The 12,396-nt window shown below is 42.3% G+C and overlaps 1 protein-coding gene across 5 annotated transcripts in view; it reads right to left on the bottom strand.

Annotated features, from left to right (window-relative positions):
* RALGPS1 (Ral GEF with PH domain and SH3 binding motif 1) overlaps nucleotides 1-9,227 on the bottom strand; it is a 65,959-nt gene extending 56,732 nt beyond the window's left edge. For all 5 annotated transcript variants that reach the window (XM_065648217.1, XM_065648218.1, XM_065648219.1 and 2 more), the window contains exons 1-2: nucleotides 9,077-9,227; nucleotides 6,830-6,952 (exon numbers count right to left, since the gene is read on the bottom strand). The gene's annotated coding sequence lies outside the window, so the exon portion shown is untranslated. The remainder of the gene's footprint in view (nucleotides 1-6,829; nucleotides 6,953-9,076) is intronic.
* Nucleotides 9,228-12,396: the final 3,169 nt, after the last annotated feature.

The following is a 12,396-nucleotide window of genomic DNA, read 5'->3' as shown; positions in this document are numbered from 1 at the left end:
ATTTCAGAAACAAGACGATCTTAGGAGCTAGATTCTCTTTTCCCTTTCAGGTACCAACTGTGAAGGGGTATAACCGAATATCGCTAAAGCCATGCCAAGTCCTTATCCCCACTTCCAAGTAACTCGAGAAAGGCAGGAAAAAAACAAAAGCGTATTATTTCTACTTATGTTGAATTAGGTTTTATATTAAGCACTTGCTAGACAGTATTCATCCAGATTATCATACCATATTTTAAAATAAGAAATCCAAGCTATTAACTGACTGAAAAAATGGTGCTCCCTCACTTTTCCCTGCTCATCATTTGAATTAGTCTCATAACCAGTGATTTAAGTCTCACTGTATCTTTCTAATGCACAAATCCTATTTGCAGCTGCTTAGGCCTCCACTAATATCTATTTGGACCCTGAAAAAGTCTTTCCTGTCAGGCCTCAAAGAACAGAAGTTTTCCAGAGAAGAAAACCAGTCAACATCGTCACCCTTCTCAGCTGGAAGGACGAATCTCGGCTAATGCAGACACTGCGCTGTCTGAACTAAGACTTTTTCCAAACTGGATTCTGCAGAGAGATGCACTTCCAAACTGGCTTAGGACTTCACATACGTCATACACCTGAAGCTTCCTCCAGAAACCAAGAGACTGGACTGCAAAACATTTGAGTATGTGATACCACAAAGAAGCTGCTTCTACCCACTTAGATCAAATAGTCCATTTCAGAATTATGAAGTGTTTAAGGAAAACACAGAAATACAAAGTGTTAAATAAAACACAAACCAAACCAAACAAAACCACCCCATATTGCAGTTTTGAATTAACAAATCTATTGATCACAACAGTAATACTTGTATCTAAAAGAACAATCTCGAAATAAAGCACAACTAATTAGAAGACAGCATATTCCTGAGTATTGAACAAACATAAGTATCAAGTATTTATAAATATTTATCTTCCTAATATCAGGAAATCAGATTTCATCTTCTTAGATATATGTTTATTATATGCTAAAGGATACATACCATATAGACATAGGTGGATATATAATTCCACAAATCTAATTAAGTTGCATCTCATTCAGGAAAAACAAAATTTGTATATAAATAGGCCCAACTAAAACGAGAACAACTGACATGATTACAGACTTAATTCAGATAGCAAGGGTACTCAAAAAAAAATTACACATACATTTTTAAATAAAATCACTTAGGCAGTGACAACAACAGATACTTCCAGGTACAAAAACATTCCTCTTGGTCAAAATTGTATGTAAGGGGAAGCAAAGGGAACCCTAAGCAATCTTATTTTCAAATCTACACAGCAAAGAAAAACTTGACCATAAGACTGGCTAATTCCAAAAATTGCTTAGAAGTGTTTTTCATGTCACTTAAATTGTCACCAATGGATATGTGTGGTCCCTCCCTCAAACTGGACCTCTGACTATTGCTGCAAAACTTAAGAGAATTAATTCACTGTTCCCGTAGAAGATACTGTTTGGAGACAAGCCTGCTAGGGACGGGTTAAAACGCAGACACCATATAGCCCTGTTTCACCGGCCGAAGAACTGGCAGTGTTACAGAAAGTTCACACACACTTTAAACATGCTGCTAGCAAACAGCTAGTAATTTTTTTTCAGGCACAGCAGGCACATACAGACTAAGAGCAGAACTATCTGTGTGTTTCTGCATGTGTATAAATGTGTGCACACACAAAGCCCAAGAACTGCTCACAGAACCACCAAGTCAGCTCAAACTCTGATTCACTTCAAATGGAAAAACCTGCCAGCACGGCTGTCCCGTCACCTCCACAGCACCGGGGACGCCACGGCACCCACTGCCACGGGCTCCGTACGCCCGCGCTCTCAGCAAAATCGGCAGCTGCTCAAGCGTGCAACTTCGAATCCTCACCCTTGCCCACAACACACTGATCACATAGACAAGAAAATGCTGGAAAAGCAAGCAGCTGAGAATAAAAATCACCTATTTTACCCCCTTCAGAAAGACAAGGCCTTCCCGCTGGCCATCCCCAAGAGGCCTCCCAGGCCGAACAACTCTCCCCGCGATCTCGTAGGCACGCATGAAACAAACCAGTAACTGTGTTTCAAATAACACCAGAATCAGCTCAGCTAAACTGGTCAAGAAACAACTTCCTTTGTCTTGTGTTCTGATAAAATTAACTTATATTTTGAGTACTAAGAGACTGCAAAGTATTTCTAGGTCTGGAGTTACTCCTGTTAACAGTCTTCAGAGATACTGAAGTGGAAAGCAATTTTCATGATGTAATTTCTTTAAAATGTGGCATTTACATCAAGGCCACAAAAATATTCTCATCTCCTCCTTCTCCGCCTTTCTGACTAGGCTTTCCAGTGTGCGGGGGCTCAAAAATGCTCTGAAAGGGGAAAGAAAAATCCCACATGTGATCTTGTATTCTGTCCAAGCTCAGTTTTATTCCAAGTTTTAACGTTCACTAAACCAAAAAGAGACAAAAGTGCTTTAATATCTGAAACAAAAAACATTAACATTTTTTTGCCTTTCAACATCCAGTACGTAGAAAAAGCTTGCAAGGTTAGATATTTTCCTTCCAAAAAGGACAAACCAGATTTTTTTCCCCCAAATTCAAATGTAACACAAGCACACCCTCGGCTCAGTGTTGAACCATCCCCACGTCGGGTCCCCGGAAGAGCTCGGCACCTCTCTGTCCGCACCTGCCCCTCGGGAGGCTGCAGAGCCACGGGGTCGCTCCTCAGCCTCTTCTCCACACCGGACAGACCCAAAGCCCTCAGCCGCTCCTCAGGACACACCTTCCAGAACGCGGTATCAAACATCAGAACAGTGAGCTGTCATCTACCAAGATTCGGGAATGAAGAACACTGAAGGACTCCTGCTTTCTACCTCCAGCAAGATCAACAATATACTGCCACAGGACACGTTACAATAGACCATATAAAGCACCACATTCAATTCCCATTGTTTTTCACCACCGCACTCGTTTTCCTCTTTCTTCATTCCAAAACTATTCCTCCAGATGTTCACCATTAGAATGTTTCTTTCCCTGATAAACCATGAACAAAGTCATATTCGGATGCTGTGGGCGTAGAGTACAAATGAGAAAATGTTAGCACAGTTAAAGTATCAGAAAACGGGACTGTATTAAGAAAACAGGATGAAACAATAGTGTCATTATATTTGTGCCCCATGCTTGCATTCAGCCACTGATGTGGAACTTATGTCACCATCTACATCAGACCCAGCTTCAGCCCAGAGGCTCACCAGAGGCAGGGGTAAGTCCCATCTTTTTGTGCTATTGCTAAATAAAGAGAAAAAAAGCAATTAGCATCAAGGTATCTAAATCCGTGCATTGCATGTTCGCCACACCTAGGTATTTACATACCTATTTCCCCTCACTAAGTTTCTTTTGTTTAGTATCATCATTTTAACATTATAATATTAAAAACAGAAAAAAAAAAAAATTCTGAGTCTGAGCAATTTACAGCTGTTTAGTCATTGCAGTCTGGAAGGATTTTTAGAAGATAATTTATTTAAAACTTTCAAAGTAGCAGCTGCTGAGAGCTACGTGGATACTTGTGAACATAGAGAAAAGTAAATGCACGAACCCCAGAAACACTGAGCAACACTGATGTAAAACTGTTTTATTCCTGACAGTGTCCCCTCCCAAAAGTTCAGTATGTTCAAACGCTTCATCACATCTTCACATTCCTCAGAGCTCTTCTCCTGTCAAGCATCACCTCTCAAACCCCATTTCTCATCCCCTCACATACAATTTCTGCAAAATGGAGAGGAAAAAGACGAAATCTCCTATAGTCAAGGCAGAAATGATCCATGTGAATCCCACTGCCTTCAGCAAACAGCAAGATTTCGTATGCCATTCTGAGCCCTTTCATGACACACGATGCACACACAAATGTACACAGGAGACTGGACAGCTGAGTTGTCTAAATAGTCCCAATGCTTTATATGAAAAAGCTCTTCGTTTCAAAAGTCCTTTTGAAATAATTCAACGTTAGACTTTAGTGGCCATTTTGCACACAAAAAATTCTAAAGCGTTCAAAAGCCTGAATTTAAATAATAACTGCCTACTAACAGTTAAGTAAGAAAAAAGCAATTAGGCTATAGAAGGTATTACATTTATACAACTAAAGATCTTCCTAAGCAAAAACTGTCTGTCTATTTTCAATATCCATTTCACCAGAAAATCCCTAATATATTTTATTATGCTTTAGGCAACAGTACCACCTATAGATAAAATACACCACGAGCAATTTAGTAGTTTCATGCACATTCTTTTCTAAGAAACTTCTTACTATAGTTAATGAATGATAATGAAAATGTAATGGAAATAATATTTATAATTTAGTATATAAATCCTTCTATGGGCTGTGACAAGATCAAATGATGCGACTACACCTTTTGAAGGGAAACAGCACTCAGTCTGGATACCTAAACAAATTAAGACAAGAAATGCAGTGCAGGTTTCTAATAATTAGAAACCGTTTTAAGAACTTTGCATAGACTGTGGAATTTTACCCATGTCTGTAAATCTTTATCTCAAGGATGAACTTATTTATTTACTTAAATAAAACCACAAAACAACTCCCTACCACAAGACTGAACAAGAATTCCATTTTCATTGTCAAACTCACAAAATGCTGCTCAACTAAAGCAGTAATTTCTGGTCAAACATTGCATTCTGATTCAAATTTCTCAGCAAAATTAGTTGAAGTTTCAGATTTAGTACCAGTCTCAAGATTAGATGACACCCTGTCTGTCCAACCAAACATCATTAACATATTTTGAAATAGTATATAAACAACAGCACAACAGCCTTTGTGGCTTTCAAGTGTTCCATTAATAATAGGCTGGTTTTGTATTCAAATGCTGGAAGTCAGCAGGAGCATTTCACACGTTCTACTATAAATGGGGAAGAAAAAAATAAAAGTTGCATCTCTTAAATGAAGAATAACAACTATAAGCTACTGGAAAAAAGAAATCTAGTATCCTTTGCTGCCACTTGGAATCTCTTATTCTGTGTCAACCATAAAAACCTGTTGACTCTCCTCTTCAAATCTTATTTAATCAAGTTTTCAACGCTCCACTAGGTGGCAGTGACTCTTAACTTATTGCAGGCTTGTTTTCTAACTATTTTAAATCTTTTGGTTTAATATGTAATCATAACTCAGAAAATAATAGATGTTCATCTTTGATAGATTAAGAAATGAAAATGGAAAAAAGTGCTTTCTAGGCGTTAGGTTGTTTAACACAATTACTCTGAGAGCCTATTTTACAGCATCCCTTCGAAAAATAGTGGAAATAAATGCAGGGAAAGTGTCATATCTTGGTTGATGTGAAATAATTCAGAAGTCAATGCTAGATTGCACTGTACTGTCCTAAGTCGTGCAGAACAGAACTTACTCAGGGCTAGCCAATAATTCATCCCTCAGAGTTGCCATCATTCAAAACTACTTTCGTACTTGTATTAATTTTGCCAAGTCATTTTGGCTAAAAAAGCAAATATTCTGGAAGAGATCTGCTAAGTGTAGGAGGCAGTGATCACCATTACCACCTTGCCCGCGATTTCACCTATACTCCAACGGTCAAGATGTTCACACAGGACTGTGATAAATATTCCCTCTTCAGCATGCAGAGTTATCCACCGCAACTATTGCCATATTCCCTCTCTGTTTCACCTGCACATAGTTTAGAAAGCCTGCTGTCTCTCTCTGACTCTGCAATACCCACAATCTTGATAACTATTTTTTCACAGAATCGCTGAGGCTGGGAGGGCCCTCTTGAGACTATATAGTCCAAGGCCTCTGCTCAAGCAGAGCAGGTTGCCCATGACCACATCCAGTCAGGCTTTGATTATCTCTGTGGATGATGTAACTTCTCTGTTTAACTTGTTCCAGTGCTCGATCGTTTTCACAGTAAATGTTTTCTTGTGATTAGGAGGAATTCCATGTGTTTTCCATGTACTCTATTAGATTTTAATTTGTGCCCACTGTCCCTTCCACTCACTGGGTACCACTGAAGATTCTGGCTCCACGCCCTTTACATCCTCTCTTTGGGTATTTCTATACCCCGGTGACATCTCCCCTGAGCCTTCTCTTGTCCAGGCTGTGCGACCTCAGCTCTCTCGACCTCTCCTCACATGAAAGATGCTCCAGTCCTTAATCACCTTTGTGGCTCTTCAGTGGACTCACTCCAGTAAGTCCATAACTTTCCTGAACTAAGGAGCCCAGAACTGGACACAGCACTCCAGATATGGCCTCACCAGTTATTTCACGTAAATGAAACATGAACACAAACTCCATCTTAGCAAATTCTAAGAAGCTGAAAGATTACTATATAAAAAGAGAAAAAACAGGAGAAAGCACTGTTGCATAATGTTGAAGGGAACAAAGTGAAAAATATTTCTCCGTTAACAACAGTAACTACAAAAGAAATATCTGTCCTTAACAAAAAATAAATAAAAAAATGCAGTGAAGAACCCAGTACCATCTCGATCCATATCAAGACAGAGCTGCAGGTCTCGCTCCAGCAGAAGTCCTCCCTCAAAAGCCATTACCCTTCGAGCAAGTCTGCTGACTTGCATAGGTCAGAAGGACAAGATGCATGTTTAGGAGAGTTATACTTTAGGGGAATCTCAACAAATCAGTCACAGGAAAAGAAATATATATCTGCTGTATTACAATATATTACTATAATGACTCTTAACACAAATCTAGGTTCTCTAAACAGAAGTGACAGACACTTCTGTAATCTCTGATATCAAACATAAAAATAGGAAAACAGCTGCTACTTTTATTACAGTTGCATACTTACAGTGTGGAATAAGGTAGTTCTGCACGCACTCAACCCATTTTGCTGCACGCCTCCATTAATCCGTTGCAGGGTCTAGATCCGGCTATTTAGCAGGTTTATCTCTTGTTTAAAAGCATGACATTCCTGTAAATTAACAGGAAACAGGATTATGGTGACATTTATTTTATAACTCAGCTCTTCTCAAGCTATGCATTATTTAAAACACGCCCTCCAGTATTTTCATTCTTAGCTCTCCCTCTCAGTTTTGATGGCTAGTTCCCCACCCTAGTTTCCAATGATATGTGACAAATTCCCAAACTCAAAAGAACTGAAGAATACATCACAGAGGGAAGAGAAAATTATTAGGAATTTCATGACTAAACACTCTCCAAATATGTGCCTGTAACTTCCTCATTCTGTCAATCATCAGAAGGTCCAAGGTGATACAGGTTTGCTTATTGGTTTTAATCACTTCTTTCAAGCTGCTTTATGAATGGTAAATGCTACTCATTCTCACTCCATTTTCCTCAAAACTTAACTAAACAAAGCAGAATGAAGACAAAACCAAATACAATCATGCTTCTTTCTCTGTATCGCCAAATTAAGCTACAGCTATTCCACCAAACATGATCAGCAACAAACCTGAGAAAATACTGTTTAGGTAACTTGCTTTGGTGATATTTAGGCATAGCCCTTCCCTCTTCTCCTCTGCTGCCATATACCAACTTCTATAGCAGCTGATGTTTAAGGAAATTATACATCAAATAAGAAGAAAATTATCTCAAAGACAGATATTTCCATGTGGAAACTGATATGAAAATCACATTAAAACCCATGTCGCTTTGATAGAGTCAAAAATCACTGCAGATCACATGGTGCTGCTACTTTGCCTCTACTACAGTCTCCATTCTCCTTCTGTTGTTAAGGCACCTCCACTCACAAAAATGCATATCTTCTAGTCTTTAAACAGATGTAATTCCTATCGGCTTCAAAGCAAGCTATCTTTTGCTGGCAAAGTAGTGTTCTCTTCATACACTCGAAAGTCATCCAAACTCTGAGGATACATACAGCAGACACTGCCTGCATGAGCAAATGATCCTAGTTTATAAAATAATCAAAATGAGTTAGCATCCACTTAAATATTTCAACTAAAATTACAGACATAACGTACGTTCACATCCCAGCTGAGCTTTATCAATCAGATTTGTTCCCTGGCAATTACATTTTTGGTTTGTGTGTCTCTGCGTGCGCTCTATTCTGTCCATTTCTTGCTCTCAATAGCTTTGAAAACTAACATTCTAAATAAAACTTTGAACATCTGAAAAAGTCTCCAGTCACAGATTGGTACATTCAACTATAAGGCCTTTAAGACAAGGAATACCCTTCCACATAATCAGAGGGACCAACCCAGATTTAAATTTTTTCAATAATAAATAAGACAAGAGACTACATACACTCCATATTCTTGGGTTTTCAACAACAGACTACAGACAAAAGGCTTGCTGTGGTTCTACAGGTGAAAATTTCAACAGCAGCTCCTCTCCACTACATGTCAAAACCTCAGATATCGAAGCCAGACCAAAAATTATTTGAAAACAGCACCTTAACAGCATCTGCACAATATCACTCACATGATACACAAACGGCTTTCAAATTTATTCCCAAGGTCCAACGGAGGATGTGGCCAAACGTCTCTCACCTGCTCCCCCACTACACTACACAACCAGCACCGCTCCCCTCGTTACCGGCTCTCGGAAAGCACCGGACCCGCGTGCCCGAGAAGTAACAACCCCGTTTCACCCACCCTGCAAACCTCAGAAACCCGCCGGCGCGGCGGGAGAGGGTCGCGCCCGCAGCCGGTGCCCGGGGCTGCCGTGCCGGCCCCGCCGCGCCGGCCCCCGCAAGGCCGCGCCACGACCCGGCAGGCGCCGCAGCGCGGGCAGCGGCCGCGACGCCCAGGCAGCGCCCGGCGGCCCCGAGCGGCGCCCGCAGAGAGGGGCCCCGCGGCGGAGGACGCGGGAGCGGCGCGGCCCCCCCGCCTTCGCACCTGCCCGCGGGCCGCGCCCCGCTCGCCGCTCCTCCGGAGGGCCGGGAGCCGCCGGCCCCCCGCAAGCGGCGCAGCCCCGGAGGATGGGCTCCCCGCCGGGCCCGTCCCCGCACAGCTACGCCCGGAGCGCGGCCGGCGGGAGACTGCGGCGGCTGGGCCCGCAGCCCGGCGGGGCGAGCGCGGCCGGTCCCACCTGTCCCGCAAGGCTCGTCCCGTCTCACCTGTGCGGAGCGGCTGCCCCCGGCGCCGCCCACGAGCCCTCTCGGCGCGGGGACTCCGCCGGCACCGGGGCGGGGCGGCGCCCTCAGCGCCACGGGCCGCCCGCCCGCCGCTCCGACCCCCCGCCCGCCGCCGAGGACGAGGCCCAGGCCGGCCGAGGGGGATCGAGGGGCGGAGACGGGGCGCGCCGGCCAATCGCTGCTCCGCATGGGAGCGCCCGCCAATCGGTGCGGGGCGAGGCGGGCGCGTGCGAGCGCGCAGCCATGCGCAGGAGCTGCCGCCCGCAGGTGCGCCGCGCCGCGCCCGGGCCGATCCCGCCGCGGGAGCGGGGCCGCGGGGCGCGGGCGCCCTCGGGCCGGGCCCGGGGTTCTGCTTTAGCCGCTCATCGGCTGCTGCAGCGCGGACTTCAGCTCCGCTTCGCAGTGTGTCCAAGAACGTCTGAAAACCCCCCAAACCGGGTTTGGGGTCACGCCCGCACCCTGTGCTGCAGCCACCGAAGGGTGACGGTGCCAAGTTCTCCTTGGGCGGTGAGATGGGTTTGTGGCACCTTGAGGATGCTTGAAACTGAGAACATGTCCACCAAACTGTGTACAGGTAAATTTGCCGCAAGCAATTTGCCTTGCCTGTTTTAGAAGTGGTACAGTAACCTTCAGCGCTTGAAGCTACGTGGCCAAAGGTCCGTCTTGTCCAAAGTCGATGTTCGCGGTGGGCAGTCTGCACGCATCGCTACAGGGAAAGCGTTTGCTCTGTGGATCGGTAGCTACGAGCAGGATTGTTGTTCAGTCCGTCAGACTGAGCTGAATTTCGTACATCAGCGAACAAATGCCTGCCGAGGTTAGTTGAGACACCGCGGGGTGTCCAGCGTGCAGCAAGGAGTTGTCTTTCCATTCTAGTCACTAAAGGCCTTCGATAACTATCACATCCAGAGCAGTTTAAACATCTTCAGACATCCCAATTAAACATGTATGAGCTTTCTTTCCAAAGTAGAAAGGTTCGTTTTGAGAATAAACTATAAAAATAATTTTAAAGATAGATTTGGGATCTGCTTGTGAATACTGATGCTCACAACCCCAAAATCCACATCAAACCAAATACACTCTATGGAAAGGTATTTTTCCTACATTTCCCTCCCCCCCAGAATGTCTGATGAATTAATTTCATATGAATCTCCAATCATTTCATAGGCGTAGACTATACTTATTAGAGTTTATCCTATTGGTACTGCTACACTACATACACTTTCCTTTAAATCTCCCAGCATCAGCTCCCGCTAGAGCTAGAGTACAAGATTATCTGGCAAAATGTTTTCTGCTCTGCCCTAAATCACTATGCCAGCACATTAAAACAGCAGCTCATGAGCTACAGACCTCTTAAAAAAATAAATTTAAAAAAATATATAGCTACTGGTATTTCTACAAGAATTCCAAAAACCTCAAACTTCTGTTCCTAATAATTATGAGAATCTAAGTCAGAGTTTCCAGACCGATGCTTTAAGTACTGTAAAGTCTTGTGCCTCACAGCAGGGTGCCCTCTGAAATCCTGGATATCAACACTGCCCTGCTAAGAACGGAATTACTCAGCAGCTGCTCCTGTTGAGGCTATCATAATAAACAAAGATTGGAAAAATTATTTTTTAGTTCCTGTGAAAGCTTTCTGCTGTGTACAGCACAATAAGTTATCCCTATGTAACTTATATTTTCAAAAACTGGCCAGCACCCTCTGGTGGAAAAAATACATAGACAAGATTTAGGGTTGTACTGTACTGAGTTCTTTCTAAAGGCTGGCATAATGCATAGCTGAACTATGTCATTTTAGACAATGCCATTAGCTATATAACTTCCAAAAATTCTAATGAAATGTTTCTGTGTATAGTGTAACTGACATTCAGTTGAATATTCAATTTGTCTCCTAAATCCATGCACAATGCAATTGTAATATGCTATTTCATATAGTTAATGAAATGTAGCATCCATGGGATCCGGCTCCATTTTTCTTGCATTATTATTGCTGAAAGAAAATAAATTCTATGATATGTCATGTTCATTGGCTATTCTAGATTCTCCTCAAGCTGTTTTCAAGAAATTTGCATTATAAAAAGTTAAACAATGTTGAGTGTATCTGCAGGTACATGAAGATCAGTTGCACAGAACTGTATTTTTAACCTAAACCAATTATTTTCTTTAGCCGTGCTAATGAAATCTTTGTCTTCTGTCTCTCGCTTTGCTAAAAGTGGTGTTATATACCACCTTTTTAACAAGTATTCAATCTCAGAGTCTGTTTTTCCCTTGATGCTGAATTCGGATGTGCCAGCAAAGATGAGAAAAGCTGAGGTATTTCACAGAATCACAGAATGGTTTGGGTTGGAAGGGACCTTAAAGATCACCCAGTCCAAGTCCCTGCCATGGGCAGAGCAGGTCACCCCGCGCCCGTCCAGCCTGGCCTTGATGGGAACGTCTATAAACAAGAGGTGAAGTAGATTTAGAAAGCTGGTTACCCATAAAACAAAAGGGAAATCCCTGCTTATAATATTTATTTGACTGAAATTACAGGCATGGTTTAGGGAAGCAAGTTATACCATGTACAAAAGTAGGAAAAATTAACCAAATGAAAGTAGTTCTGATGTGCAGTTCAGGCTTAGTGTTATCTTGGTTCAAGAAGTTCTGTTTGTTATTTCAAATTATGAACTGTTAAGTAGTTTCAATAACCAAACCTTTTTGTGTGTGCATTTGTCTGTCAGCATTGCTTAAACTGATTTAGAGAAAACCTTCTTCAGGCTTTACCCAATTTGTGCTTTGGAAATAAGTTACTTTAGTTTATGCAATACAATTCTTTTATTGGATGTCTGCTGAAATAGCCTGAAGTATTTTCCAAGTTATTAGAGACAAACTCTAGACAAGCAGATAAGTTGAAGTTTAACCACACATACTGTACTATGGCACTGTAATTATTGGCATGGATTGCAACTTTAAGCAAATATGAACTACCCAAGGTCAATGGTGTATCTTTAGATACAACTAGATGAAGTTAGAACCCTATGCAGCAAAAATGCAGCATAAGGTTAGCTAGAAAAAGGCAGTTAAAGAAAAACCTGAATAATTTCTAAGTATTAAGTGCAAAGAATAGCATAATTATTCTCATAGTCTAGAGACATTTTTTAAACCTTAAAATAATCTGACACACAGCACCACAATTTCTCTTATTTCCACAACTTCATATGGACAAAACAAAGACAGGGTCCTTTGAAGCTACCAGCCAGTTTACACAGGCCCTTGACCTATGTCATCTCAAATTCAAGCACACCCTTTTCTCTTTTCCTCTCCTG

This window comes from Caloenas nicobarica, chromosome 19 (genome assembly GCF_036013445.1).
Source record: "Caloenas nicobarica isolate bCalNic1 chromosome 19, bCalNic1.hap1, whole genome shotgun sequence".
NCBI classification, from domain to species: domain Eukaryota; kingdom Metazoa; phylum Chordata; class Aves; order Columbiformes; family Columbidae; genus Caloenas; species Caloenas nicobarica.
This window is presented reverse-complemented; position numbering and strand designations above follow the sequence as displayed.